The sequence below is a fragment of the Miscanthus floridulus genome, chromosome 15, assembly GCF_019320115.1.
Source record: "Miscanthus floridulus cultivar M001 chromosome 15, ASM1932011v1, whole genome shotgun sequence".
NCBI classification, from domain to species: domain Eukaryota; kingdom Viridiplantae; phylum Streptophyta; class Magnoliopsida; order Poales; family Poaceae; genus Miscanthus; species Miscanthus floridulus.
The window spans coordinates 77,766,483-77,794,039 of NC_089594.1; the positions used below are offsets into that span (position 1 = coordinate 77,766,483).

A 27,557-nucleotide genomic window follows, 5' to 3' on the forward strand; every position below is an offset into this window, starting at 1 on the left:
AGGAGACAAGCACGCTTTTCTATTTGGGGTCAAGGTGAGCCCCGATCTTCATAGTCTTGGAGGGGTCGTCGAGGCCGAGGTTGACCTCCTTGACTTCCTTGGACTTGGTAGAAGCACGAGGAAACTCCAGCTCTAGGATCTCCATGTCATCGGTGGGCGCCATCTTGGCTTCGGCGACTACGCTAGCCATCTGGATGGAGAGGTCGGTGGCTTCGGCGAGGGCAAGACTCTTTGTCTCGCAAGCGTAGGCGACAGAGAGGTTGGCGCACAGAGATAGGACTCCTACAAGCGAAGACATCTTTAACACCAGATATGCATAGTGTGGTACGGCCATGAACTTGGCCAGAGCTAGCCGACCAAGTATGGCGTGGTAGGCGGTGTCGAAGTCAGCGACGTAGAAGTTGATATGCTCGACGCGGTAGTTGCTTGCTGTGCTGAACTATACTGGTAGGGTAATTTCTCCAAGTGGTCTGGATGCCCTGCCAGGTACCATGCCCTAGAAGGAGGAACCCGAGGGCGTGAGATCTGTTGTCCCGAGACCCAACTCCCTTAGGGCCCCGGCGAAGAGTAGGTTCAAAGCGCTCCCACCGTCGACGAGGACTTTTTTGAAGAGTACCTTCTAGACAGTCACGTCGAGGACAAGGGGAAAATATCCTGTGTAGGGTATGTCCGCCCACTGGTCGGCCCTACTGAAGGTGATGGGGACCTCAGACCATGGGCGGTAGCTGGGGTTGGTTGTGGTTTCCTCTGAAGCGATGGCGAGCACTCGTCGGGCGGTGAGCTTCCGTTCTCTTCTACTCTCATTGGAGGCAAGGCCTTCGAAGATGGTGGCGACCACCTTGTCATGATCCTGGAAGGCATTGTTATTGCCCCCAGGTGGTCGGCAGCCTCCGTTCCCATTGGCGTCGTCATCCAGCTTCTTGTCCTAGAACTCCTTGGCCAAACCAAGGCAGTCTTTCATCTTGTGTTTGGCGTTCTTGTGCAGGGGGCACGGGCCATCAAGGATCTTCTTGTACTGCTCATCATAGTTATGCTTGGCTCGCAGCTCATTGACGTTGGCAACGAAGTGGTCTGGTTGGCGGCGGCGATTCTGACCAGGCTTGAACCCTTCTGGCTAATTATGTCCGCTGTCCCAGTGGAAACTACGGTCATCGTAGCGACAGTCGTTGTGCCGTCGGTTGTCGGTGCGGTCGTCGTAGCGGCGAGGCAGGCGATTAGTGCCCGTATCTTCATTAAAATGCACCTCAGCTTCCTCGGCGTCAGCGTACTGGTTGGCGGTCGTGATCATCTCGCCGATGCCTGCGGTGATGACCTCAGCTTCCGTGATGTTGGGAATAGAATTCCTCATCTCGGAGAAGCGCCTGATATAGCTGCGGAGGAGCTTGGATGGCTTTTGGGTGATGCGGTTGAGATCATGCTTGGTGCCCGGACGCGTACATGTAGCCATGTAGTTGTCGGTGAAAACTTTCTTCAGCTCTTCTCGAGATGCGATGGAGTCCGGGGCGAGGCTTGTGAACCAACTCATGGCGGCTGGCGTGAGCATGACAGGGAGGTAATTCGCCATGACATTGGTGTTGCCTCTGGCGGCGTGAACGGCCGTGGCGTAAGCCTGTAGCCACTGGGTTGGGTTCATCCTTCCTTCATAGGGCTCGACCCCAGTGATTTTAAAACCACGTGGCCACTGGAGTGTCCGGAGTGCCCTAGTAAATGCCGGAGGTCCTTCAGGATTGCCGGCTCCATCATCTGCGACGTTGCCGGTGGCGATCGGCTCTAGAGCTGAGTCCGGGTTACCGTACTCTCGCTCGTACTCTTGGCGGTGGTGTACTTCATCTTCATGGCAACCAAAGCGACGCTGCTCGATATGCCGTCGTGCATCCCGGAGATTGCTGAGGTGCACTCGAGCGTCCTGTTCGACCTTCTGGTCGTGCTGGCGATGGTGCTTGGCACGGTGGCCCCCAACTCCACCATGGAGGGGCAGTGACTGGTCGGTGAAACGGCTTTGGCTGGGGCGGCGATTGGATCTTGGCACAGCTGATCGATGAATCGTGCTTGTTGAGCATGAAGGTCTTTGGTCCTGGTGGATATCGTTGACCTGACAGTGCGTCGCTTTTAGCATGGCAGCGACCTTAGCGACCTCAGGAGTTTGCGAGAGCCAGGCGAGCTCATTGGCAGCTACGGCCAGGTTAGCGCTTGGAGTTTTGTAGACGTCGTGACCGTCGACACGGAGAAAATCTTTGTCAAGGTTGCGATGAAGCGGCCTCCCTTGCGAGTCGAATTGGTTGTCGCGAGCGGCCTCAGCCATCGCGAGGGCGCGCTCGTTTTCGTGGCACTGCGCGGTTGACGTTCCTGTTTTCACGAGCAGCGTGTTCCTCATCGGTTTCACCGTTCCGAGGGGGGCTGTCAATACTGACGTTGAAGATGGCACCACCCCGAAAAGGCGGGAGAGGAGGTTGCTCGGTGAAGGTTTCGGCGAGGGTCTCCGTGGAGCCCTGAGATTCAGAGTCCGAACTTTCCTCCAAGATGGTTTGGAGGGATGCTCAGGTGCATCGGCTGGCGTGCAGCATGTTGACCGTCGGCGGGAGCTAGTCAGCGATCTGGTCGATGAGAGGATGGATATCCCCCACCTAGTCGGCGAATCTGGCCCTCAGGGCGTCTTGGTATGTGGCGGCGGTGTTGGCGAGCCCAAAGGGTAGGGCCGTAACCCTCGGAGTTTGCCGAGCAGCTTCTGATAGATCCAGATCGAGTGGTCAGCGCCGAACGAAAGTGTCTAGAGCTGATTCGGCAACAGAGAGGCAAACGGCGAGCTTCAGGCCGACCCGATCGATGGATTCGATCAGATCGTCATTGTTGATGTGCCTCCTCTGATAACGAGGAAGCGAACGGCGAGTCGTTGATGAAGGCGACCTTAGAAGTGGATCCAAGATCGGATCTGCAGTTGTAGGTGCGAGGGTGGTTGGCACAGAGCGGATCTACACCGTCTCGAGGAGCTCTCCGACTCCGTTGGCGTTGATGACCCACGAGATGGATCCGACCGTGAAGATTTGGGCGGGCTACGGGAGGGACGAAGAGCCTACGGAAAAAGCCATCTTGTTCGACGAGGAAACAACACGCTAGCCCCTACCTGGCGCGTCAACTGTCGACAGAATATCGTCGGCAGTCCTCCGAGGGGTATCCCACAAAGGTAGATTGATCGGTAGAGGAGCGCGAGATCAAGAACAAGAAAGCAACAGAGACACACGAGTTAGACAGGTTCAAACCGTCAGTATGACGTAATACCCTACTCCTGTGGTCTGTTAGTTTGTATTAGCTATCGTATGATATGCCGTGATTTTAGAGGGGGTCCCTGCCCGCCTTATATAGTACGGGAGGCAGCGTTACAAGTCGGTTAGATCTGAGAGATAACCGGAAAGTAATAACTGATTATCTTGGGATCATACATATCCTAACAGATCTCGTAGTATCTTCAGGATATCTTCCCGATGCCTTGCGGAAGGTGCCGAACAGAGTCGTGTCTCGTAAGGCTTCTTCTTATGGGCTGGGCCACCCCTAGGGGCATAGCCCATGTGGTCTGCCGTGGGTATTCCGGGGTCGTACCCCCCACAATGCTGCTTGCCAAACACCAAAAGGTTTTTATTATGTGCTTGTACAATATGGTTATATATTTGTTTGTTGTCAATATAGTTGAACATGTGACTCATATAATCTTTGTACTAAGCTGGGTGATTGGTGACGTCATTTGAGATGGGGAAAAAAATAAACTGCTTATTTTTAGCTATTTGTTAATCAATAATCAATAGCATTACTATTGTTCATTTAGATTAGGTGAAAAGTTGGGGTGTTACAGAGGGGACCTTGTAGGACTTGGGACAATGACACCATTACGTACATCATGATCATTGCTGTAATCTTACACAACATGATCATAGAAAATAATGAGCAGGGCCGAATAAGAAGACTTTGACTATGATCAAGATGGTGGTGTGGTGTTGAGCCCAGGGGTACCAGCGATGCGATCTACTTGTGTTGAGTGAATTCTTGCATATACATAATGAGATTGAAGACCAAACGATGCATGAGAGGCTCCGTGATAATTTGGTGGAGCATTTGTGGGCACATCATGGTGTGTCGTAGTGTGGTTGTATTTGACATGCATATTGTTTTAGTTTCTCTTGTTGATGTGGACAATTTGACATTTGAATTTTGACTTTGGAAATTTAAATTTATATTGTGTTATATTATTATGTTAACTCTATGTTGGTTTAAATTATGCAAACACTATATTGTTGGTTAAATTGTGGAGGCTAAATAAAAATCATAGAGGGGGAACATGTATTTGTGAGAAAATAAAATAGGAAGCAGACAGTCCTGTTGAAGACAACAACCGAAAACAGGACCAATGAAAGTAGGTGACTACCTAAACACGAATATAGTGCGCGAACTGATCCTAGATCAGTTGGTTGGGGTCCTTGTGGTGGAACCTGTCTACCCGGGTTCAAGTTCTCGATTTGGCATGGGTGTTCGTATTTTCCTGGATTTATTTCATGATTTAACGGCGCTATGCTTTCAGTGGTAGGCGACGTCCCCGTCGATAGCGAGGCGCCTGTTGTGACTTCGTGAATTTCAAGATTTGCCGGCTCAGTTCTTCAGAGGTGCTCATAGGTTCGTGAATTTCAAGATTTGCTGGCTCAGTCTTTCGGAGGTGCTCATAGGAGTAAAGTTTACATACGTGTGTTTATTGGGGTGGGTGTGCGTGCGTGTTTTGGGTGTTCTGTGTAATTCTAAAAAAAAATAAACAGGAATATAGTGCTCCATTTTAGAGAGTAGTGCTAAGTTATTCTAAATCCTCACATGTTTTTTTTTTGTCCAAACAAAAGGAAAGTTAGTACTAGTACATGGGGAGCACGGATGAGGACTTTTGTGTAAGCCTATTTATGGTGATGTACATGTGGCACTCCTTATGCCGGCTTATTAGATATTTTTCCTCTCTACCAGTACTAGTGACCAGTGATGATGATGGTGACAAACCAATGGAGATCGAGTGCCAGCCAATATCATATTCAGCATATATGCATGATAGCTGCCTTGCCGGTCGATATGAGGAGTGAACTCTTTCTTGCGATGGAGGGAGTAGGTAGGTGGCAGAGATTATATTATTCTCCCGGGCAAAGTACCTCACCATTCACCACACACCCAAAGCAGTCCCAAAGCTCGATCCAGGAATGGCGTTGCATGCTGCTCTTTGGATGCACGCCGGAGCCGGACACTACCGCCGCCGCCGGCTATCTTTGAATTCGCCGCCCTTGCTTCTCGTTGCCTGCCTTGCCATCCTTGTGCTGCCGCAGCCGAGGCTCTCCCGGGCGGCGGCGACATCGACGGTGGTCACCCACCTGCCGGGATTCGATGGCCCTCTTCCCTTCTACCTGGAGACCGGGTAAGGCGCCCCCGGCCCGCCGGGCGCCGGCCGGCTGCCCGTCGACGTCGATGCTCTGCTGCCTGCTCCTGTCCGGCTGAACTTGTATGTACACGTGACGATGCAGGTACGTGGTGACAGAGGAGGAGACCGGGGCGGAGCTGTTCTACTACTTCGTGGAGTCGGAGCGGAGCCCGCGCACGGACCCCTTGCTCCTGTGGCTGTCGGGCGGGCCCCGGTGCAGCGCCTTCAGCGCACTTGCGTTTCAGATTGGTCAGTGCCTTTGAGTTGTCACAGTTTAGAATGTTATTAATTTGACCAAAAATATGATATTAATAAAAAAATAAAAAATACACCTTTTGATTTTATCATAATCTATGGTCTAGATTTGATAGATAAAGGGGTTAATTAAAAAAGAGCAAAAATGCACCGTTGGATTTTATGAAAAATCTAATGGTCTACATTAAGCATATATTAGTTAGAGCTATAATTTATTAATTAGAAAAAAAACCCTCAATTGGGATAAGGAAAACACGACATGACATGATGTCTTTTGGCAATAGGAGTTCTAATCTAATGAATACACTGCTCTCACACGAAATATATAATCGAAAAGAATAAAAGAGCACTCCACAACTTATATATATTAGAACAAAACACTATGCCGAATACAATTGACAAATAGTAAATTTGAAATATTAAATGAGAAAAGTTGCAATTTATATATAAGTTAGAAATTAAAAAAAATGTGGGGGCTTCGCTTGGACACCTACCCTCGCTAAGGAACAGAGTGAAGGAGGCCCAGGTTGTCCCACAGGGAAAGAGAGGGTTCAAAGGGTACCGGACGGAACAAAATGATAATAAATTTTAGAGTAAATGGCCATTAATTTATTCTCCTTTACTACCCATCGAGTATTTATAGAGCATACCCGGGGCACAATGAAATTACAACCTGCCCACAACCGGTCAAGCACCACTCTCCATTGGTATGGGGGCGTTACTGTCTTCTCATCCCTACGTCCCAACTACTCCTCTACCGCCGTCGGGAGTTCTGCTTCTGTGATCCGCAGCTTTCCGTTCTCCTTCTGTCGTCGACTAGAGTTGGTGTTGCGAAGGTTTCCTTCGGCCCGGATGGCCTCGCCGAATGGTGCCTGGCCTACAAAGATAGAGAATCGGCGTTACCTTCTCCAGCGTCCGCAGGCGAGAGCCCGCGTTACGCGACTGGTCGTGCCCATATGCATATGTAGAGCGGGGCCAAAAACCAGTCGAGGGTCTAGTTCCCCCCCCCCCCACCCACCCACACACACACACACAAAAAGCTAAATAAAGAGTCCATGTAAAACAAAGTTAACAAAAGCAAAAGGAGATATTCACCTAGAGGGGATCTAGAAATTACGAGATTAATCAAAAAAAGAAAAAGAATATGCACCATTTGATTTTTTTAATGATAAATAGTCTAGATCTAACCAAATAAGCCATGCTAAATAAGGTCTAGATTTAACCAAAGTCACTAAATTCGGAACGGAAAAATATAGAAAAGTAATCATTTATGTGTACAGACAAAGAACTATATTATAGTTCCCACTCAAAATATATAAAGTACGACTACAAGTTAGAATATGCCATGTAGGGAATATTTCTAAATTTAAGTAAGACTTAGTTTCGAAGCTAAATCTTACACAAATCATATTTAATATAATAAATAAATAGTTTTATATCGTGCGATTGTAGTCATCAATTTTCAAAAAGTAATAAATTAGAAAGAATTACAATATAAATTAGTAATTTGATTTCTATACAAAATGAGAAGGAAATTATATACATAAAGAGCCCATGCCCAATACAAGTAATAAATATCTAAATTTAATAATTTATATTAGATTTTTTCCATGGTAATTAAAACAAATGAAACCACAAGGATTTTTTTTTTTTGAGAATTACACAGTACAACGTAGACGCCCATAACACGCATGCACACTCACCCTATGAACACACGTACGCAAACCCTACTCCTATAAGCACTTCCAAAGGACTGAGCCGGCAGATCTTGAAATTCACAAAGTCACCACAAGCGTCTTGCTGTCGACAGGGACGTCGCCTACCACTAAAAGCATAGCGCCGTTAAATCCTAAAATAAATCTAAGAAAATGTGAGCACCCGTGCCAAGTCGATGACTTAAACCCGGATGGGCAGGTTCCACCATAAGGAACCCAACCAACTGATCTATGATCAATTTGTACAAGGAACGTTTTTGATGTGATGGGTTACATGCATGCACACGAGCTATCCAAACCGGACATCAACCTCTGGTACTCTTATAAAAAAATCGTCAAAGAACTTCAGGCAGGAATAACTTAACAACACATGAGTGGAGCTATTCAAAAGGCTTGAGGTATCAGTGGATGTTGGTTCAGGTTGATTAGCAGGTACTTCAGGCAGGAATAACTTAACACCACATGAGTGGAATTGTGATATATTCAGGTATGTCTGAGGGGGAAAAGGCAGCTGAATCCGCAAGAGAAGGCATAGGATCATAAAAAGAATTAAATTTACAAGAGGTCCAAGGAATGAAATATTTGAGATATTTTGATTGTGGTTTTATCGATGGGGCTCACAAAGAGGAAACTTTAGGTAACTTTAATTTTACCTCGACAGGAATCTCATAGCCAGCAAGTAGGAGTGACAAAAAACGAAGAGGAGTAAATGCCAGTATCTCTGAACTAAGGGATTGGTTGACGATAGCTAAACAAATTTTGTACATATGGCTCACGGGGAGAGGATAAACTACAATCAATAAATAAATGAAAACTTTGCAATAAACCAAAAACTATTTGGAAAGGTTATTTTCAAGTAAAATATCCAAATGCCACCATCAAAGGAAACTAGCTACCCACGCTATTTGCGTGGACTATCTTGCTAGTTTAGATATAATTTAGATGGGTTTCTTTATTTTATCTTTTATAACGACAGAGATGGGTAGTTTAGCTATTCAATTTAAATTATCCTTCATAAGCTCCATTGAAGGCCTCTAGTTAGTAGCACTAAGATTTAACTTAGAACAACTTAAATTCCTTATGTTCTAGAACAGAGGGAGTACGCCATACAAACTTTGGCCCTGTTTGTTTCAGCTTTGTGGAAGCTTTAGGACCTTCTAAAAGCCAAAAAGTTCCCATGAGCCAAAAGCCCAAAAGCTCACTTTGAGGAGCTTCTGGCTTTTGGCTTCCGAGAGCTTTTTGGCTTTTAGAAGGCCCAAAGCTGAGGTCAAAAAGTTTCCCAGGAAGCCCAAACAAATAGGCCCTTTGTATTTTTTATAATAGACATAGCCGCAAACCTCAGCTATTTGCAGCACACTTACCCTTGTATCACACAAACTTCGTAACCTCAAAGACTAAAAGATGAATGTACAATACTAATGTTATTCAGAGCTTCACAGGTCCTCTAAAGTTTGTTGTGGAACCATATGACGGCACATTGCCGAGATTGGTCTACAATCCATATTCCTGGACACAGGTGAGGATGAGATACATTGGTTGTTCATCATCACAACCATTTTTCTTGATTCTATTTGATGAATATAAATGTTCCATCATTGTTACCAGATGGCAAGCATTCTCTTCCTGGACTCGCCTGTTGGTTCTGGTTTCTCTTATGCACGTGATCCCAAAGCTTATGAAGTTGGAGACATCTCATCTTCTAGGCAGGTCTTGACATTTTTGAGAAAGGTTGAGACACACAACAACCTTGGTGTATAACTCAACCGAGGAAATTTTAAAAAATATGGCATCCTAGTGACCACCCTTTTGTTTGTTTCCCGTCATACAGTGGTTTGATGATCACCCAAAGCATCTTTTGGATCGTCCTTTCTACATTGGTGGAGATTCATATGCGGGAAAGGTGGTTCCTCTGATTGCACACTACATTTCAGAAGGTAAACTGACTAAACTCCTTATCTTCAGTTCTTCACTCTCCAGGTAGTCTTGCTTCCCTCTTACTTGATTATATTTCCAAGGGATAGCTCATTGTCATAATCCTAACTTAATTCACGTGTGATTGCATATGCCTCAGGAATTGAAGACATGCAACAACCACTTATTAAACTGAAGGCATGTGATTCTGCTAGCGTAGCATACAAATATATATAGCTAGCTCTTGCTTCTAATTTAATTCTTGAGTGAACTATTTGAAGTAGGGATGCAAATGGGCTTAATTTTACAGGTTACCCGCATAATCTGTAAAATTAAGCCTACTTGCGAGTTTGCGAACAAACTCGCTTGCATCCCTAATTTGAAGCTATGTCGCTTAATGATCCATTATTGATTTATGTAGGGTTATATTGTTGGTAATCCTTTTACAGGCGACAAAATTGATACCAACTCCAGAGTTACATTTTCTCATTCATTTGGAATCATCTCTGACCAACAATATGAGGTATATATTCTTGTTCCTTCTCATATATATGCCTTTTTGAGAAATGCAGCACCCTTATAAGAACACTTCTGCTTGCGATCCCCATTCTTCTTGAATTCATCATTACGTTTCTAAGGCTTTCATAAAAAACTGCAAAGGAGATTTCCTAAACCCGACAAACGAACCTTGTGCTGATGTGGTACAGACTATTAGCAAGGTAAGCTTCAATTTTCACCTTTACCTCCTATAATTGTTGATCTTACCATTCCCAATTATCTTAATAACATTATTCTTTGCATTTCCATAGCTCATGTCAGAAGTTACTGAAGGGAACATATTGCGACCAATATGTCATATTCCTTCACAAAAACGAAGAGGTGCTCTGGAAGGTGTGTCATCTCTAGCAGAGGAACGCTACCACTATCAGCTTAGTGAAGCACCTGATGAACCTCCCTTTTATTGTTTCTATGTATGTCATGCATCATATGGATTATTATTATGTTCATGCAAATTGAGATCGGTTTCTTCCACACAATCTACTACCTAAATTTAATTTTAAATTCCTTTTCCAAAACCCAGGAATACCGCTACTACCTGTCCTACTTTTGGGCCAATGATAATGTTGTTAGGGCTGCCTATTGGAATCAAGGAGGTAATTGAGACAAACTTAGTAGTTCTAAAGTAATGTGGATTGATCAAATGACCCAAAGATATAAAAAATTGATAGGGAACAGTGGTGGAATGGATTAGGTGCAAAAGACCTCCAATTCTTCCTTATGTGCATGATCTTCCCAACAGCATCAAATACCATTTCAACCTCAGCATTAGAGGATATCGCGCTCTTGTATACAGGTGAAAAACTCACTTTCTCCGGTTGGGTGAACAATACGTTTACAACACATCTAAAAAAATTGCAGTTCCATTTTTTTTGCCAGAAACAACTTCTCCCTACCGGAGGCAGTATATATATAATATATATGCAAGTTATTATCAGTAGTTTGAATCTACCTCCATATGGTTGTGCTTAATTAGCTACAAGTTCCTATTCTTTGCGCAGTGGAGACCATGACCTCACCATACCGTTTATGGGCACACAAGCATGGACCAGATCCTTAAATTTCTCCACAGTCGATGATTGGAGGGCCTGGCACCTTGATAACCAGGCAGCAGGGTTAAGTTCTCTTCTTGTGCCCCCGCTTTCTAGTCTTCTCTCTCTATATAGTCCAATATTATCTGCTCATCTTCTCTCTATATATAGTCCATTATCACGTCATTGTTTACAAATTTTTGTTTAGATAGTTGGGGTCAGACACAAGAATGTGCAGCAGATGGTTTCCATGAATGCATTTCTCAAATTCATGCCTTAATGTCCCAAAGTCCTAATAATTTTTTCTGGTCTAATAAAGAATCTACAATGTCCTCGTTACTGCAGATTCACAATCATGTATGCTACCAACCTGACGTTTGCGACAATAAAGGTACGTCTCTCATTTCATTTTTCTTATATATCAGATGGATATAAATCAGATGCTTGTGTTGATTGTGTGTGTATGTGCGCGCACGCGCACGTGCATAACAAAACCCTGTCTGGTTGCTTGTGGATGATGTAGGGTGGCGGCCATATTCCTCCTGAAACAAATCCCGAAGAATCATTTACTATGGCTAAAAGGTGGTTGGACAATGAGTCCCTATAGTCCAGACTCCAGAGCTAGGATGATTATGTGAAGCCAGTGAATGTAATAAAGCACGTATTTGGACGGTTGCCCTCTTGTGCACGTATTTGGTCTAAACACATTATGGTTGCCCTCTTGTGCGCGGATAAATCGTGGTTTTCACTGTTCACATCACTGTTTGTTGCTGTTCTTACAATTCTCGTCACTGTGCATCGTTGTTTGTCATTGTTCGTCATTGTTTCACTACACTGTTTGTCCACTATTTCTCTGCACGGTTTATACTCTGCATGGTTCATGATGCCCGCGCAGCGGAGCGTGTGTTTCGAGCTAGTATGCATTCATGCGCCGGCAATCAAGGTTCATTACTAGACAGCTCCATGTGTGCGTCTAATAGAGGTCGTATTTATCTATATAACCTATATCGATGGAACTCACTAAGAGCCATTAAATCCTATTTCTCTACAACAGGTTGCTCCATGTCACCTCAAATTCTAATTTCCGTTGGATCATTATCTTACCTTCACATCTAATCATCCATACGGCAGGCTGCTCACACCATCGTCGAGTACAGACGACACCTTCTTACCTTCACTTCTGCTGTTGTGCAGCATAATTGCATCCCTCCATTACAAGCGTCTTCAATTTCTTTCATAACCTTTTGCGTGTGCCATCTCTTGGCTGAAATGGCTAGAGCGGCCGCATGGCACCCCAGCGACCCGGGTTCGACTCCCAGAGGGAGCGGATTTACGTGGCCTGGGTAAAAAAATCCCCTCGTCCAACTCACTCAAAGCACGGTGGTTCCGAACCATCTCACGTGGTGAACGGTCCCGCGTAAGGGTGCAGGGGCGGAGGTTCGGGGATTTTCTTGATCTGCGTGAGAGATCTTCTCTACCAGGCATTGCCCGGGGGCCATCTTACCCCCGCAGGTCAAGTTTTTTTTTCTATTGAAATTCAGTCAAACTAGAATTGCCGATACCAGTTCTTTTATTTCAGTAACAGAAAACACTGAAACCTGACAACGACATCAGCTATGTAACTAGAGCGCACGGTGGTTCCGAACCATCTCACGTGGTGAACGGTCCCATGTAAGGGTGCAGGGGCGGAGGTTCGGGGATTTTCTTGATCTGCATGAGAGATCTTCTCTACCAGGCATTGCCCGGGGGCCGTCTTACCCCCGCAGGTCAAGTTTTTTTTTTCTATTGAAATTCAGTCAAACTAGAATTGCCGAAACCAGTTCTTTTATTTCAGTAACAGAAAACACTGAAACCTGACAACGACATCAGCTATGTAACTAGAGTAATATAATACGACAATCTATAGTGTATAGAATACCTTTGCCAGATATGGACTCTGCTCAAATTCAATTTCATGGCAGAGTTATTTTTTTTTCGCGATCGTGTCATTGCAGGCAGAGTTAGATTTTGACAACTGTGAACAATAAAATATGACTTTGACATCATCCTAAGCAACCTGACTAATACTAGTAGAACACGTCTGACGATTATGATATTGAGACTTGCATCAAGAGACAAACCAATAATTCTTCAGTTAACACACAAAAGGCTAATTTCATCCATGTATGGAAGCATGCAAAGCTTCAAGTCTTCCTGTTATCCTGTAACAAACAAGAAATCATCAGGCACATTGCCTACCCTTCCATAATCATGGTTCCGAACAGAGCATTGAATTGAAGAGTTGATGAAAATTGACAACTAAAGAGAAGTTTGAATGTGTGACCACAAGTATCAGTTCAATGAACAAGACAAAGAGTTTGAATATGAGAGAAATTGATCTGACAAGCTAATTGGTTCATGTTTCATGATCCATATCAATAGTATTATAGTAGTATCTAATTCACATATGCTCAACTAAATGTCTAACCAGCCCTGAAAAACTAAATGTCAAGCCGTATATAGTTACAAGAACTCCTAACTGAGAAGTGGATCTAGTATGCTCAGCGCATTCCGTTCAGGATTCAGGCAGCAGAGTTTCGGGGTGACACTAAAATAGTGAACAATAAACAAAAATCAACACAATGAATTAGCACTCTTGCAACAATTCAATGGTCATATAAAAATCAAGAGGGAAAAATATGGCAGCAATTCCCAGAAAAGTAACAAAAATAGTGAAAAAATCACAAAAAAAAAATCATCACAGTGAATTCCCGGAAGCAGTCAAACTGCAGAATCAAACTTTCACTTCCATAGTTCTACCAAAACGAGATAAGCATTTCTCAGTTCATAGAAAATCGTCAGGTGCATTATTAGATCAATTTCCAAAATTAAGGAAAGGTGGAAAGGGATGCTCTGCAACCAGAATACTCAATTATAGCACCTGAATCCCTCACATTCATTCACAGTCCCAAACTTCAGCAAACATCCAACATACAGAGTATTGGAAGTTGGAACATCAGAGAGTTTCATACAACCAAGGGAAACAGGAGCTTATGGTCATTACTGTTATCCCTGCAGTATCCAGAGATCGGGAGAAGTAAAGCATAGATGCTGAAAATTGCCATCACCAGTCAAGCTTCATCGACAGAAACCACCACATCATGTAAAGCATAGATGCTGAAAATTGCCATCACGAGCTGGGATCACTACACAGCCAATGGAACAAAGGTGGATCAATAGCACCATCAACTTTGGGCGTCCGGAACATCCGATGCTGAAGAAGGCTCTCCCTGAGCACATGCCTGACAAACACCCTCTTAGGAAGCCGAAACTTGCGCAGCAAATTCCCATTCCTGTCACAGTGCAACAGCCAGCGCCAGGACTCGATCAACACATCCCCTACTGGTGAGACAACAGCTGGAATCCAAAGATCTTCATCCTGCAGAACCGGCATCTGTTGGATCGCCAACTGAATCCGGTGCACGAGGACCCAAACCTCGTTCTGGTAATCCTCTAGACACCAGAGCTCTAGCGTTGCCCTGTTCTTCCTGGAGACGGACAGGCCGATGTCGCCGGTCGGAAATTCAAGCAGACTCGCCTCTCTGTCCTGTTAGTTGATCTCCACCAATAGGACCAACTGGTCTATTGGGCTCTTGTCTCTGCTCCCTGATCTGGGGAGCCCAACCCTAATACGGTTGGTGGGCCCCTGTCGCACAACACACATAAAAGGAAGGTGGGGATCAAGGCTCGGACAACAAGGTTCACTGGAGCCACCATCCCACCCATAGAAAACCCTTATCTGATCCTAAAGAGGTGCTGCCAGCGACGGGATGAGCCCGCCACCACCGCCGTTGCCTCTGCAGGGTCACCACCGTCCCCTCTGTACCTCCACGGCATCGCCACCTCACCTCCTCGCCACCGTGCCAAGTACCGGCGTTCGTGAGGCTACAGCCAAGCGTGCAGAGGAACCCAGAGCAGAGGTCTACCCGGATCTACGGTCACAGAGAGGTAATCATCGATTCTAACAATGGTACCAGAGCCAGGTTGCCTCTGTGTAACCCTAACCCTAACCGGGTAAAAGAAAAGGGAAAGGGACTGGGGGTGGCGGACGTCACTAGCACCCCGATCACCACCGCCACCGCGTGGGGGAAAGAAGCCGCACCGTTCGACGGCGCACGGCAAAGAACAGAAAAGATCAAATCCAGTTCGGATCTGACAACAAAGAGGGTTCAACCGAAACCCTAACCCTAATTTGTAACCCCATCTCAAATCGGGTTAATCCCAAAAGAAGAAGGGGAAGGGGGAAGAAGGGGAAGGGAAGAGATTCGGATGAACTCTGAAAAGAAAGAAAAGAAATTAAAAGAAATCCAAATCGGACTCAACCGAAAAGAGAAACATAAAAGAATCAAAGAAGGGGAAGGGAACCGATTCGGATGAACTTCGAAAAGATAAAGAAATCAAAGAAAAGAAAAATCCAAAGAAAGAAGAAGAACAAGGGTCAGAACCCTAACCCTAACCCTAATCCCCACCTATCAGATTTGGATAAGAGAAGAGAAATCCAAATCACATAAGGGGAAAAGGGGAAGGTTGGATTCCGAACCCTAGATCTAAACCCTTGTTCGGAATAAGAGAAATGGAGATCCAAATCCGAAGGGGGAAGGGGTGGATCTACCTCGCCGTGCGTCGGGATGTCCCTTCTCCGGCGCGGGAGAAGAAGAGCCGAGCCGGCCCTTCGCCGGCGCGGGAGAAGAAGAGCTCGGCCAAGGGGGATGCCGTGGCCAGGCCACTCGATGGCGGCGTGCTCACCCGTTGGGGAGCACGCGCGCCGGTGAGGGGGCCGGTGACGGCACCATGGTCGCTCCACCACCCGCTCGCTCGCCGTCTCGCTGTCGGTCACTCACGGTTGCGCTGCGGCTAAGAGAGGAATGGAGAGCGGCGAAGAGAGAGAAGCAGACAGAGAAAATGACCTAGGGTTTGCTCGGGGGCGCGCAGCGTCGGCATTTTTATTCGAGCGAAATCGACGCTCGGCCGTCGGATTGGCGTGGACGACCGAGATTGATCGGGCTGTCGCCGGCCCAGGCGGGCGCGAGCACGCCGCGACACTTTGCCGGCCTAGGCCCAGGCCCAGGTAGCGGCCTGGGTGCGGCCTGCGCGCGCGCGGAGAGGCGGGCCGAGCCAACTTTTGCCGGTTTTGGGCCAAGAAAGAAAGAAATGAGCCCGTATTTTCCTTTTTTCTTTTTCTGGAAAATTGAAAATGCAAATTGACTCAAAAGAAAAATAGAAAAAGTAATTTTTCCTCGTGGGTAAAATTCAAGAAATTGAGTATATGTTTTCCGCTGCTAAAGAAAAAGTATATTCTCCAGTGATTTTGAACCGACCTGATATTTAATTAGAGAAAAGGAAAGTTTTTCCAGTAAATGTTTATTTCCTAGAAATTGATTAATGGATTAAAGAAAATAGAAAAAGTAATTTTCCCTGTGGGTAAAATTCAAAAAAGAGAGTTTTTCCACAGTCCAAAGAAAAGTTGTTTATTCTCCAGTTATTTTGAACCAATGCGGTATTTAATTGGAGAAAAAGAAAGTTTTTCCACTGCTAAAGAAATTATTGATTCTCCAGTTGTTTTGAACCAACGTGGTATTTAATTGGAGAAAAGAGTTCTGACATGATTATGATGTTGTTATTTTCTGACCAACGTTGTTAATAACAATATCATAATTTTAATAATTTATGCATTAATTCTACTTCTGCCCAACTGGTGAATGTAGAATTAGTGTATAAGAAAAGTTGTTAATTTTAATGATTTATAGCATTAATTCTACTTCTGCCCAACTGGTGATATAGAATTAGTGTGTAAGAACAGTTGTGAAAGTTAATGATTTATGTATTAATTCTATTTCTGCCCAATGGTGATGTAGAATTAGTGTATAAGAATAATTGTATGTTTTGATTTTGACCAACGTTGGAATCAAGGCATGCAAATGGTGTTATTTTATGTTAAGAAAAGTTTTGACCTGGTTTTCATCTTGTCTAAGGTGGACTGGATAGTCATCCTCACCGTGTTCCACTGAGTTTGTGGCACCAGATGAGGGAGATAAAAGAGAATGATGCCACTTGGGCAACTAAAGAGAGGGATTTTGAATCACAAAAGATAGTCCTATGACTTTTGTGTATAGGAAGTGGGTCACTACCAACAAGAAATGTTTTGGCTGTGATAAAGAACATGATTGAACCTGTAATTGTGGGCTCAATCCCCGAGTAGTGACACAGTCATCGAGTACCTCGATAGAATAAAGAGTCAGTTCACTGACTCTTCAAAGACATATGCTACCCTAGCTGATAAAGCAGCTAGGTGACAGAGTGTTACTCTGGAAATGGTGGCATAAGAGAGCTCACGATGCATTGTCGAAATTATGGCACTGTCGTTTAGGTCCATATTTCGAGGGGGAGAATAGAAAGACAAGTTAAGAATGATATTTTTCCTCCATTAGAGCTCTCAGATTAAGAACAATGCAGAGAATGCATAAAAGGAAAGTATGTAAAGAAGATTAACAAAGATGCCAAACGAAGTGTAGGAATTTTATAGATTATTCACACAGATATCTGTGGTCAGTTTCCTATAAAGAGTATGGATGGAAATGATTCATTCATAACATTCATAGATGATTACTCCTGTTATGTCTACATTTATCCAATCAAAGAAAGAACAGAAGCATTGGATAAATGTAGATATTTAAGGCAAAAGTTGAAATCCAACGCTAATTTAAAGAGAAAGATAGTTAGGTCTGACCATGGGGGAGTACTACGGTCGGCATACCCTAAAAGAATGGCATAGTAGCCTAGTATTCTACATCTGGTGAACCTCAGCAGAATAGAGTAGCTAAAAGAATCAATTGTACCCTAATGGATATGGTGGGCAGTATGATAAGTTACTCCACCTTACAGTTGAGCCTGTGGATGAAGGCGATAAAATCGCCATTTATATTCTCAATAGAGTATCAAGAAAGTCGGTACCCAAAACACTATATGAGTTGTGGACAGAAAGAGTACCCTCACTAAACCACTTGCGTGTGTGTGGGGGAGCCCTGCTGAGGCTAAAGTATTTAACCCAAATATTAGGAAGTTAGATCCCAAAACAGTAAGTTGCCATTTGTTTGGCTACCCAGAAAAGTCAAAAGGTTTTCATTTTCCACTGTCCAGAGAGACATACAAAGTTTGTGAAACGAGATACGCTGTCTTCCTAGAGGACGAATTGATGAGGGGGAGCATGGTAGCTCGAGAAATTGACCTTGAAGTGAAGCGGGCGTAAGCGCCCACTCCAATGATTCATGAGCCATTTTTCTCACTACCTGCTGTAGCTGCACCGACAGTGCTAGATACTGTGGTGCCAGCACATGTTGTTATCATACCTATGGCAACAATGAATGACGACTGAGGAACCTGTTCTTCAGGATCATATAGAACCTATTGCCACACTATGAGGGGGAGCAACAGCAGCCTCAAACAGAAGATGTGTCAAATGTGAAGGCCCCTAGAAGGTCTCAAAGAGTTAGAAAATCAGTTATTCCTACTGATTATGAAGTGTACAACACTAAGGAATTTCAAATAGAGGATGATCCCACCTCATTTGAAGAAGCCATGAGAAGTGATCATTCATCAAAGTGGCTTGAGGCCATAGAAGATGAAATGAAATCAATGAATGCAAATAAAGTTTGGGATTTGGAAATAATTCCTAAAGGAGCCAAAACAGTAGGCTGTAAATGGGTCTACAGAACAAAACTTGGCTCTCAAGGGAATATAGAGAAATATAAAGCGCAACTTGTGGCAAAAGGCTATATGCAAAGAGAAGGGATTGATTACAATGAGACCTTTTCTCCAGTCTCATGTAAAGTTTCCTTCAGAATCATAATGGCATTAGTGGTAAATTACGATTGAGAATTATATCAGATGGATGTAAAGACTGGCATTTCTCAACGGAGACTTGAAGGAAAATGTTTACATGGCACAACCGAAAGGTTTTGTCATGGAAGGAAAAGAACGAATGTGATGCCGCCTAAAGAAATCCATTTATGGATTAAAATAAGCTTCAAGACAGTGGTACTTGAAGTTTGATCAGACAATGAAGAATTTTGGATTTTAAAGAGAATGTAGAGGACAATTGTGTCAATACAAAGTTTAAGAATGGGAAGTTTATCTTTCTTGTCCTGTATGTAGATGATATCTTACTTGCTAGTAGTGATGTCAGTCTACTACTGGAGACAAAGAAATTTGATATGAAAGATCTTGGCGAAGCCTCGTTCGTTCTAGGGATCGAGATTCACTGAGATACAAGAAAAAGGGTATAAGGACTATCACAAAAGGCATACATGGAAAAGATCTTAAAGAAATTTAGTATGCACAAATGTAGTCCCTCACCTGCTCCTATAGTCAAGGGCGACAGATATGGGGATTTTCAATGCCCTAGGAACCAATATGAGCTCAATTGATAAAGTGAAAGTGGTTCCATATGCTTCAGCTGTCGGAAGCTTGCAACATGCTCAAGTATGTACGCGTCCTGACTTGGCATTTGTTATCGAATTTTACTTGGTAGATTCCAAAGCAATTCTAGAATAGAACACTGAAATTAGTAAAGAAAGTCTTGTATTATTTGCAAGGAATGAAAGGCCTCATGATGACATATAGAAGATCTGATTTATTCCACATAGTGGGATATTCAGATTCTGATTATGCGAGAGTGAATACATATCCAGACGTGGATTTTCTATCATCTCGCAAAGGGGAGCTATTTCATGGAAAAGCTCAAAGCAAACTGTCACTACATCATCCACAATGTATGATGGTTTGTAGCGTGTTATGAGGCAACGGGCAGGTGAACTGACTAAAGAAGTTCATATCTGGTTTGAAGGTGGTTGACGACATCTATAGACCACTTAAGTTATACTACAATTATAATCTGGCAGTATAGTATGCTCACAACATAAGTCAGGTGGTGCTGCCAAACACATTGACATAGAGTATTATGTTGTGAAAGATAAAGTCTGGGACCAAGTCATAAGTCTTGAGCATATAAGTACAGAAAGAATGCTCGTGGATCCGCTTACAAAAGGCTTACCACCCAACATGTTCAGAGAACATGGTATTCAGAGAACATGTAGCTAGCATGGGTTTAAGGGAAAGCCTAAAATTCTTGAACAAAAGAAGGCCCAATTATAAGTATCTATTTCAGATCAGAGTAGTGTGTTGTAGCTGTTAAGTCTATCGGCAATCGACCGTGACGATGAGACTATGCTATTGTATGGGCATTGAGCAACAAGATGATCTTTGCTTCCACACTTGAAGCACCTTCTTGACTCTTCTTTGTTCTTGAATGAAGATTTCTTTCTTCTAGCACGATAGCCCTTCTTCGCCATAAACTTGCCAAATCTCTTGACAAAGAGAGCCATCTTCTCATCATCATCATCATCCCATGAATCATCTTCTTCACTTGATGTTTCTTGCTTGGCTTTGCCCTTGGATGATGTGGCCTTGAATGCCACACTCTTCTTCTTGTCATCCTTCTTCTCATCTTTCTTCTCCCTCTTTTCTTCCTTCTCATCATCATCTCTATAAGCATCATCGGTCATGATATCTCCCAAGATTTGGTTTGGTGTCATTGTGTTCAAACCGGTCCTCACTAGTAAGGTGACCAACATGCCAAATCTTGCGGGCAAACATTTCAAGAACTTATTGGAGAAGTCCTTGTCCTCTATCTTCTCACCAAGTGCTTTGAGATCATTGACAATCACTTCCATCCGAATGGAACATATCCGGCACACTCTCATCTTCCTTCATCTTGAAGCTTGCAAACTTCTCTTTGAGAATATATGCCTTTGCACCCTTCACGGCTTGAGTACCCTCAAATGATTCTTCCAATTTCTTCCAAGCTTCATGAGCCATCTCAATATTCTTAATTTGCTCAAATGTTCTCACATCAATTGCATCATGAATGGCACTTAGAGCAATGCCATTATTTTGGAGAAGCACTTCTTCGGCCACGGTGGGATTCTCCGGATCATCAATCTCAATTTTGGTTTCTACCACCTTCCACACCTTTCTATTGATTGACTTGATATGTGTGGTCATCTTTGACTTCCAATAAGAATAGTTGAAGCCATCAAATTGGGGTGGCTTCTTGGTGTTGTTGATTTGAGCCATTTTAACACCGAAGGTTGTAAATCCTCAAATAACGGTGACCTCGGCTCTGATACCACTTGAAAGGTCCTCATGGCTAGAGGAGGGGTGAATAGCCTAATAAAAATTTGTACAACAACACTTAACAAAATGGTTAGACAATTATGAGGCGAAGTAAGTGTTGCGCTAGCCTACTCAGAATGCAAGCCACCTACCACAATTCTAGTTTAGATAGAGTATATTCACACAAAAGCTATGACACTATTCTATGTTAGTGTGCTCTCAAAGGCTAACTAAAGAGCCACACTAACCAAGCAAGCAAGCTCTCACAACTAACTACACTAAAGAGCTTGTCAACTAGTTTACGGTAAAGTAAAGAGAGTGATCAAGAAGATTATACCGCTATGTAGATGAATGAACCAATCAATCATAAGGATGAATAACAATGAAGACCAATCACCTCAGAATCAATGATGAACACAATGATTTTTTTACCGAGGTTCACTTGCTTGCCGGCAAGCTAGTCCTCGTTGTGGCGATTCACTCACTTGGAGGTTCACGCGCTAATTGGCTTCACACGCCAAACCCTCAATAGGGTGCCGCACAACCAACACCAGATGAGGATCACACAAGCCACGAGCAATCCACTAGAGTACCTTTTGGAGCTCTGCTGGGGAAAGGTCAAGAACCCCTCACAATCACCACGATTGGAGCCGGAGACAATCACCACCCTCCGCTCAACGATCCTCGCTGCTCCAAGCCATCTAGGTGGCGGCAACCACCAAGAGTAACAAGTGAAATCCGCAGCGAAACACGAACACCAAGTGCCTCTAGATGCAATCACTCAAGCAATGCACTTGGATTCTCTCCCAATCTCACTATGATGATGAATCAATGATGGAGATGAGTGGGAGGACTTTGGCTTAGCTCAGAAGGTTGCTATATCAATGAAAATGGCCAAAGATATGAGCCATAGCCGGCCATGGGGATTAAATAGAAGCCCCCACGAAATAGAGTCGTTGTACCCCTTCACTGGGCACACTACGCTCTGACCGGACGCTCCGATCAAAGTGACCGGACCTGGGACTCAGCGTACGGTCCACTGATGGACTCCACGCATCACTGGCTTCAAACGTTGTTCGTTAGATTTCAACGGCTACAAAGCTGACCGGACGCTCGGGCAAAACTGACCGGACACTGAAACCCCAGCGTTCGGTTGAGTACAGTAAGGGTCAAAATCCATTCTCCTCGACCGGACGCGTCTGGTCCACCTCGACTGGACACAGCCCAGCGTCCGGTGGTAAACCCTAGCTACTGTACTGCCAAGTCAGCATGACTAGACGTAGGCAGTCAGCGTCCGGTGCTTTCACACCTAGCGTCCGATCAGTTGATCGACGCCAGCATCTTCGCGACCAACTCCTTTTCACTTCTAACTTCTCCACCCTTGCTCTAATGTGCCAACCACCAATGTATCACCTTGTGCACATGTGTTAGCATATTTTCACAAATATTTTCAAGGGTGTTAGCACTCCACTAGATCCTAAATGCATATGCAACGAGTTAGAGCATCTAGTGGCACTTTGATAACCATATTCCGATATGAGTTTCACTCCTCTTAATAGTACGGCTATCAAACCTAAATGTGATCACACTCTCTAAGTGTCTTGATCACCAAAACAAAATAGCTCCTACAAGTTATACCTTTGCCTTGAGCTTTTTGTTTTTTTTCTTCTTTTCAAGTTTAAGCCCTTGATCATTGCCATGCCATCACCATTGTCATGCTATGATCTTCATTAGCTTCTCCACTTGAAGTGTGCTACCTATCTCATGATCACTTGATAAACTAGGTTAGCACTTAGGGTTTCATCAATTCACCAAAACCAAACTAGAGCTTTCAATCTCCCCCTTTTTGGTAATTGATGACAACCCTTATACAAAGATATGATATAAAATTCAATTGAATCCATGTTGCTTGCCCAAGCATATTTACCATGTGTAAAAGGATATGGACAAGTTTCATGAACCCCAAATGGTAGCAATTGCTCCCCCTACATATGTGCTAAGAGTTTGGATTGAAGTTTGCACATATGCTTAGATAGGAAATATAGGAGTCAATGTCTACCACATGATGCTAAGGTACAAGAGATGGACCTTTGAAGCGTGATACCAATCGGAGTGCACCAATATACCATCCTTAGCACCATGATTAGCTTAATACCACTTGGAAACAATATTTGAAATGAAGGTTATCTAATGATTTCATTTTATCATTCAATCTTACAACTAACATTCATCACACAAGCATGGATGTTTAAATTTAATACTTATGCCATGCAAGCAAACATATGAAATGCACATTCAAATGCACCATACAAGTTCATGAGCTTGCTCCCCCTACTTGTGTGCTCAAAATTTTAGTTTTTGATCCCTTTCCTTTATCATATCTCTCCCCCTATGTCATATATCAAGATATCTTTATGTTTCCATGTTTCTTTCCCTTAATGATATATTTCTCCTACTATCTTTGTTTCTCTCCCCCTTTGTCATCAATGATCACAAAGGTTCTAAATATAGATAGTATTACTTGTAGGGTCAAGATTATCAATGTCAATCAATGAGGTGAGGATCATTTTCCCAAATTTGGTCTAATCTAGATCATTTGCCAAAGATATTTTAACTCGGTTTGATCCAAGGACAAGCTTCTTCACACCTCCAAATAAGGGTTATCTTGTACCATGTTGAGTTAAACATTTATAGCTCATTTTCTAGATCAAACACTAGGTTTACAAGCCCATAAACATGTCATATGCCATCACTAGATAAAGTCAAACATAGAAGCAATAGTGATACCATATAGACATCAAAATCATTTGATTTTCATGAATGAGCCTTATAAAATAGAACCGCTTGAAAGGTCCTAATAAGATTGAAAATATGACTAGATGCACTAAACATGTCCTTAGCAAGGATGTATGCCATGGCAATCAACTTTTACCTTGGATTGCTCGAAGGAGAGGCATGTCATATGAGTGGGGGTGCATCAACACATATTTGAGAAATCCAATATGTTCAACTCATTCCTTAGCTTGCAAAACCTTTTCTCATCCAATGGCTTGGTGAATATATCGGCAAGTTGATCTTCGGTGCCTACACTCTCAATGCAAATGTCCCCTTTTTGTTGGTGATCTCTTATGAAATGGTGGCGGACATCAATGTGCTTTGTTCTTGCATGTTGAACCGGATTATTTGTCAATTTGATTGCACTCTCATTGTCACAAAGCAATGGCACTTTTTTGAACTTGATTCCAAAGTCACTCAAAGTGGCCTTCATCCAAAGTACTTGTGCACAACAACTACCGGCGGATATGTATTCGGCTTCGACGGTTGATAATGCAACACTATTTTGCTTCTTTGATGACTATGAAACAAGTGATCTTCCCAATAATTGACATGTGCCCGATGTGCTCTTCCTTTCAACCTTGCATCCCACATAATCCGAGTCAGAGTAACCAACTAGCTCAAACTTTGCTCCTTTGGGATATCACAAACCAATATTTGGTGTATGCTTCAAGTACCTCAATATTCTCTTTGTAGCCTTCAAATGACTTTCTCTTGGTGAGGCTTGAAATCTTGCACACATGCATATACTAAACATGACATCTAGCCTTGATGCGGTCACATAGAGTAGACTTCCAATCATAGACCGATACAACTTTTGATCCACCATATTTCCACTTGCATCACTATCCAAGTTGCCATTGGTTTCCATTGGTGTGCTAATGACTTTGCTATCAATCATGCCAAACTTCTTGATCATGTCCTTGATATACTTGCCTTGACTCACAAATGTACTATTTTTCAATTGCTTGATTTGAAGTCCAAGGAAGTAACTCAACTCTCCAATCATGGACATCTCAAATTCAATAGCCATCATTTTTCCAAACTCATCACAAAATTCTTGATTGGTTGATCCAAATATGATATCATCAATATATATTTGCAACACAAATAGATCTTTTCCAATCTTCTTGATGAAAAGAGTGGTGTCAACCTTACCTATTGTGAACCCTTTAGAGAGTAGAAAATCCCTCAATCTCTCATACCATGCTCTAGGTGCTTGCTTCAAGCCATACAATGTCTTCTTCAACTTATACACATGGTTGGGCTTCTTGTCATCTTCAAAACCAGGAGGTTGCTCAACATATACTTCTTCATTGATATAGCCATTGAGAAATGCACTCTTAACATCCATTTGATAGAGCTTGATGTTATGGGCACAAGCATAGGCTGGCAAGATTCTAATTGCTTCCAATCTAGCAATCGGGGCATATGTTTCTTCAAAGTCAAGACCTTCAACTTGTGTATAGCCTTATGCTACCAATCTTGCTTTGTTCCTTACTACTATCCCATCTTGATCTTGCTTGTTTCTAAAGACCCATTTGGTTCCAATCATATTATGTCCCTTTGGTCTTTCTACTAATTCCCATACTTTCTTGTGAAGTTATTCAATTCTTCATGCACGGCATTCACCCAATCAACATCCTTCAACGCTTCATCTATCTTCTTTGGTTCAATGGATGACACAAATGAGAAGTGTTCACAAAATGATGCCAATCTTGATCTTGTTTGTACACCTCTTGAAATATCTCCAATTATAGTGTCCAATGGATGATCTCTTGCAACATTGGTTGGTTGGAGGATTGGAACTTGATTGCTTGCACTTGCTTGATCATTGGGTTGAGATGATGTACTAGCCACTTGATCTTGTTCATTATTATGAGAGTCACTTACACTAACTTGATTTGTATCATCTTGCACATTTGAGTTAGAGAGCACTTGCACTTGATCATCTTCATCATCATTCACTTGCCTAGGCCTTAATCCACCAATATCCATGTTCTTCATGGTATTTGAAAGTTGAATGCCTCTAACATCTTCTAAGTTCTCATCTTCTTCTTGTGAACCCTTGGTTTCATCAAATTCAACATCATGAACTTCCTCAAGAGTACCACTATCTAAATTCCAAACTCTATATGCTTTGCTTGTAGTGGAATAACCAAGTAGGAATCCTTCATCACATTTCTTGTCTAACTTGCCCAATCTTATGCCTTTCTTCAATATATAGCATTTGCAACCAAAGACCTGAAAATATGCAATGTTGGGCTTTCTACCATTCAAGAGCTCATATGGTGTCTTTTCTTTCAATCGGTGACAATAGAGGCGGTTGCTACAATAGCAAGCCGTGTTGATAGCTTCGGCCCAAAAAGATTGACTCACATTGTACTCACTAAGCATAGACCTTGCCATATTAATGAGTGTTCTATTCTTCCTCTCAACAAGGCCATTTGATTGAGGTGTGTACTTGGCTAAGAATTGATGTCTAATTCCAAATTCATCACATAACTCATCAATTCTAGTATTCTTGAACTCACTACCATTGTCACTTCTAACTCTCTTGATGGTTGTTTCAAATTCATTGTGAATGCCTTTGACAAATGATTTGAATGTTGCAAATACATCACTTTTGTCCACTAGAAAGAATATCCATGTGTATCTAGTGTAGTCATCCACTATCACAAAACCATATTTGTTTCCACCGATACTAGTGTATTGTATTGGCCCAAACAAATCTATGTGCAATAACTCAAATGCTTTGCTAGTGCTCATCATGCTTTTCTTAGGATGGGTGTTTCCAACTTGTTTTCTGGCTTGACAAGAGCTACAAAGCTTACCCTTTTCAAACACAACATCTTTCAAGCCTTTGACTAAGTTATGCTTGATCAATCTATTCAATTGTTTCATTCCAACATGACCAAGCCTTCTATGCCATAACCAACACATGCTAGACTTAGTGAACAAGCATGTAGATAATCTAGCTTCACTAGCATTGAAATCAACCAAGTATAGATTCTCATATCTAAAGCCTTTGAAGATCAAGTTAGAGCCATCTACACTTATGATCTCTACATCATCTACCCCAAATATGCATTTGAATCCAAGATTACATAATTGTGCCACGGATAGCAAATTAAAGTTCAAGTTCTCTACTAGCAACACATTGGATATGCTCATGTCATTGGATATTGCAATCTTACCAAGCCCTTTAACCTTGCCTTTGCCGTTGTCACCAAATGTGATACTATCATAACCATCATTGCCATTGGTGTTGATTGAGTTGAACATTCTTGCATCACCGGTCATGTGTTGAGTGCACCCACTATCAAGAACCCAATGCCTTCCTCCAGCTTTGTAATCGACCTACAAAAGAAGATCAATTCTTTTTAGGTACCCAAACTTGCTTGGGTCCTTGAAGGTTAGTCACTAGGCTCTTTGGTACCCAAATAGCTTTCTTCTTTGAGCCCATCCATGGTTTACCAATGAACTTAGCCTTTACACCATTTGTACCCCTAGTAAGCATATAGCATGAATCAAGCTTAATGGAGGATACATTAGCATTTTTGCTCTTGTTTTTGCATTCTTGCTCTTTGTGACCCACTTGCTTGCAAC

At 43.1% G+C, this 27,557-nt stretch overlaps 1 pseudogene; it reads left to right on the plus strand.

The window, feature by feature from the left end:
• The first annotated feature begins 5,101 nt into the window (after positions 1-5,101).
• Positions 5,102-11,686, plus strand: LOC136508660 (serine carboxypeptidase-like 2; annotated as a pseudogene).
• Positions 11,687-27,557: the final 15,871 nt, after the last annotated feature.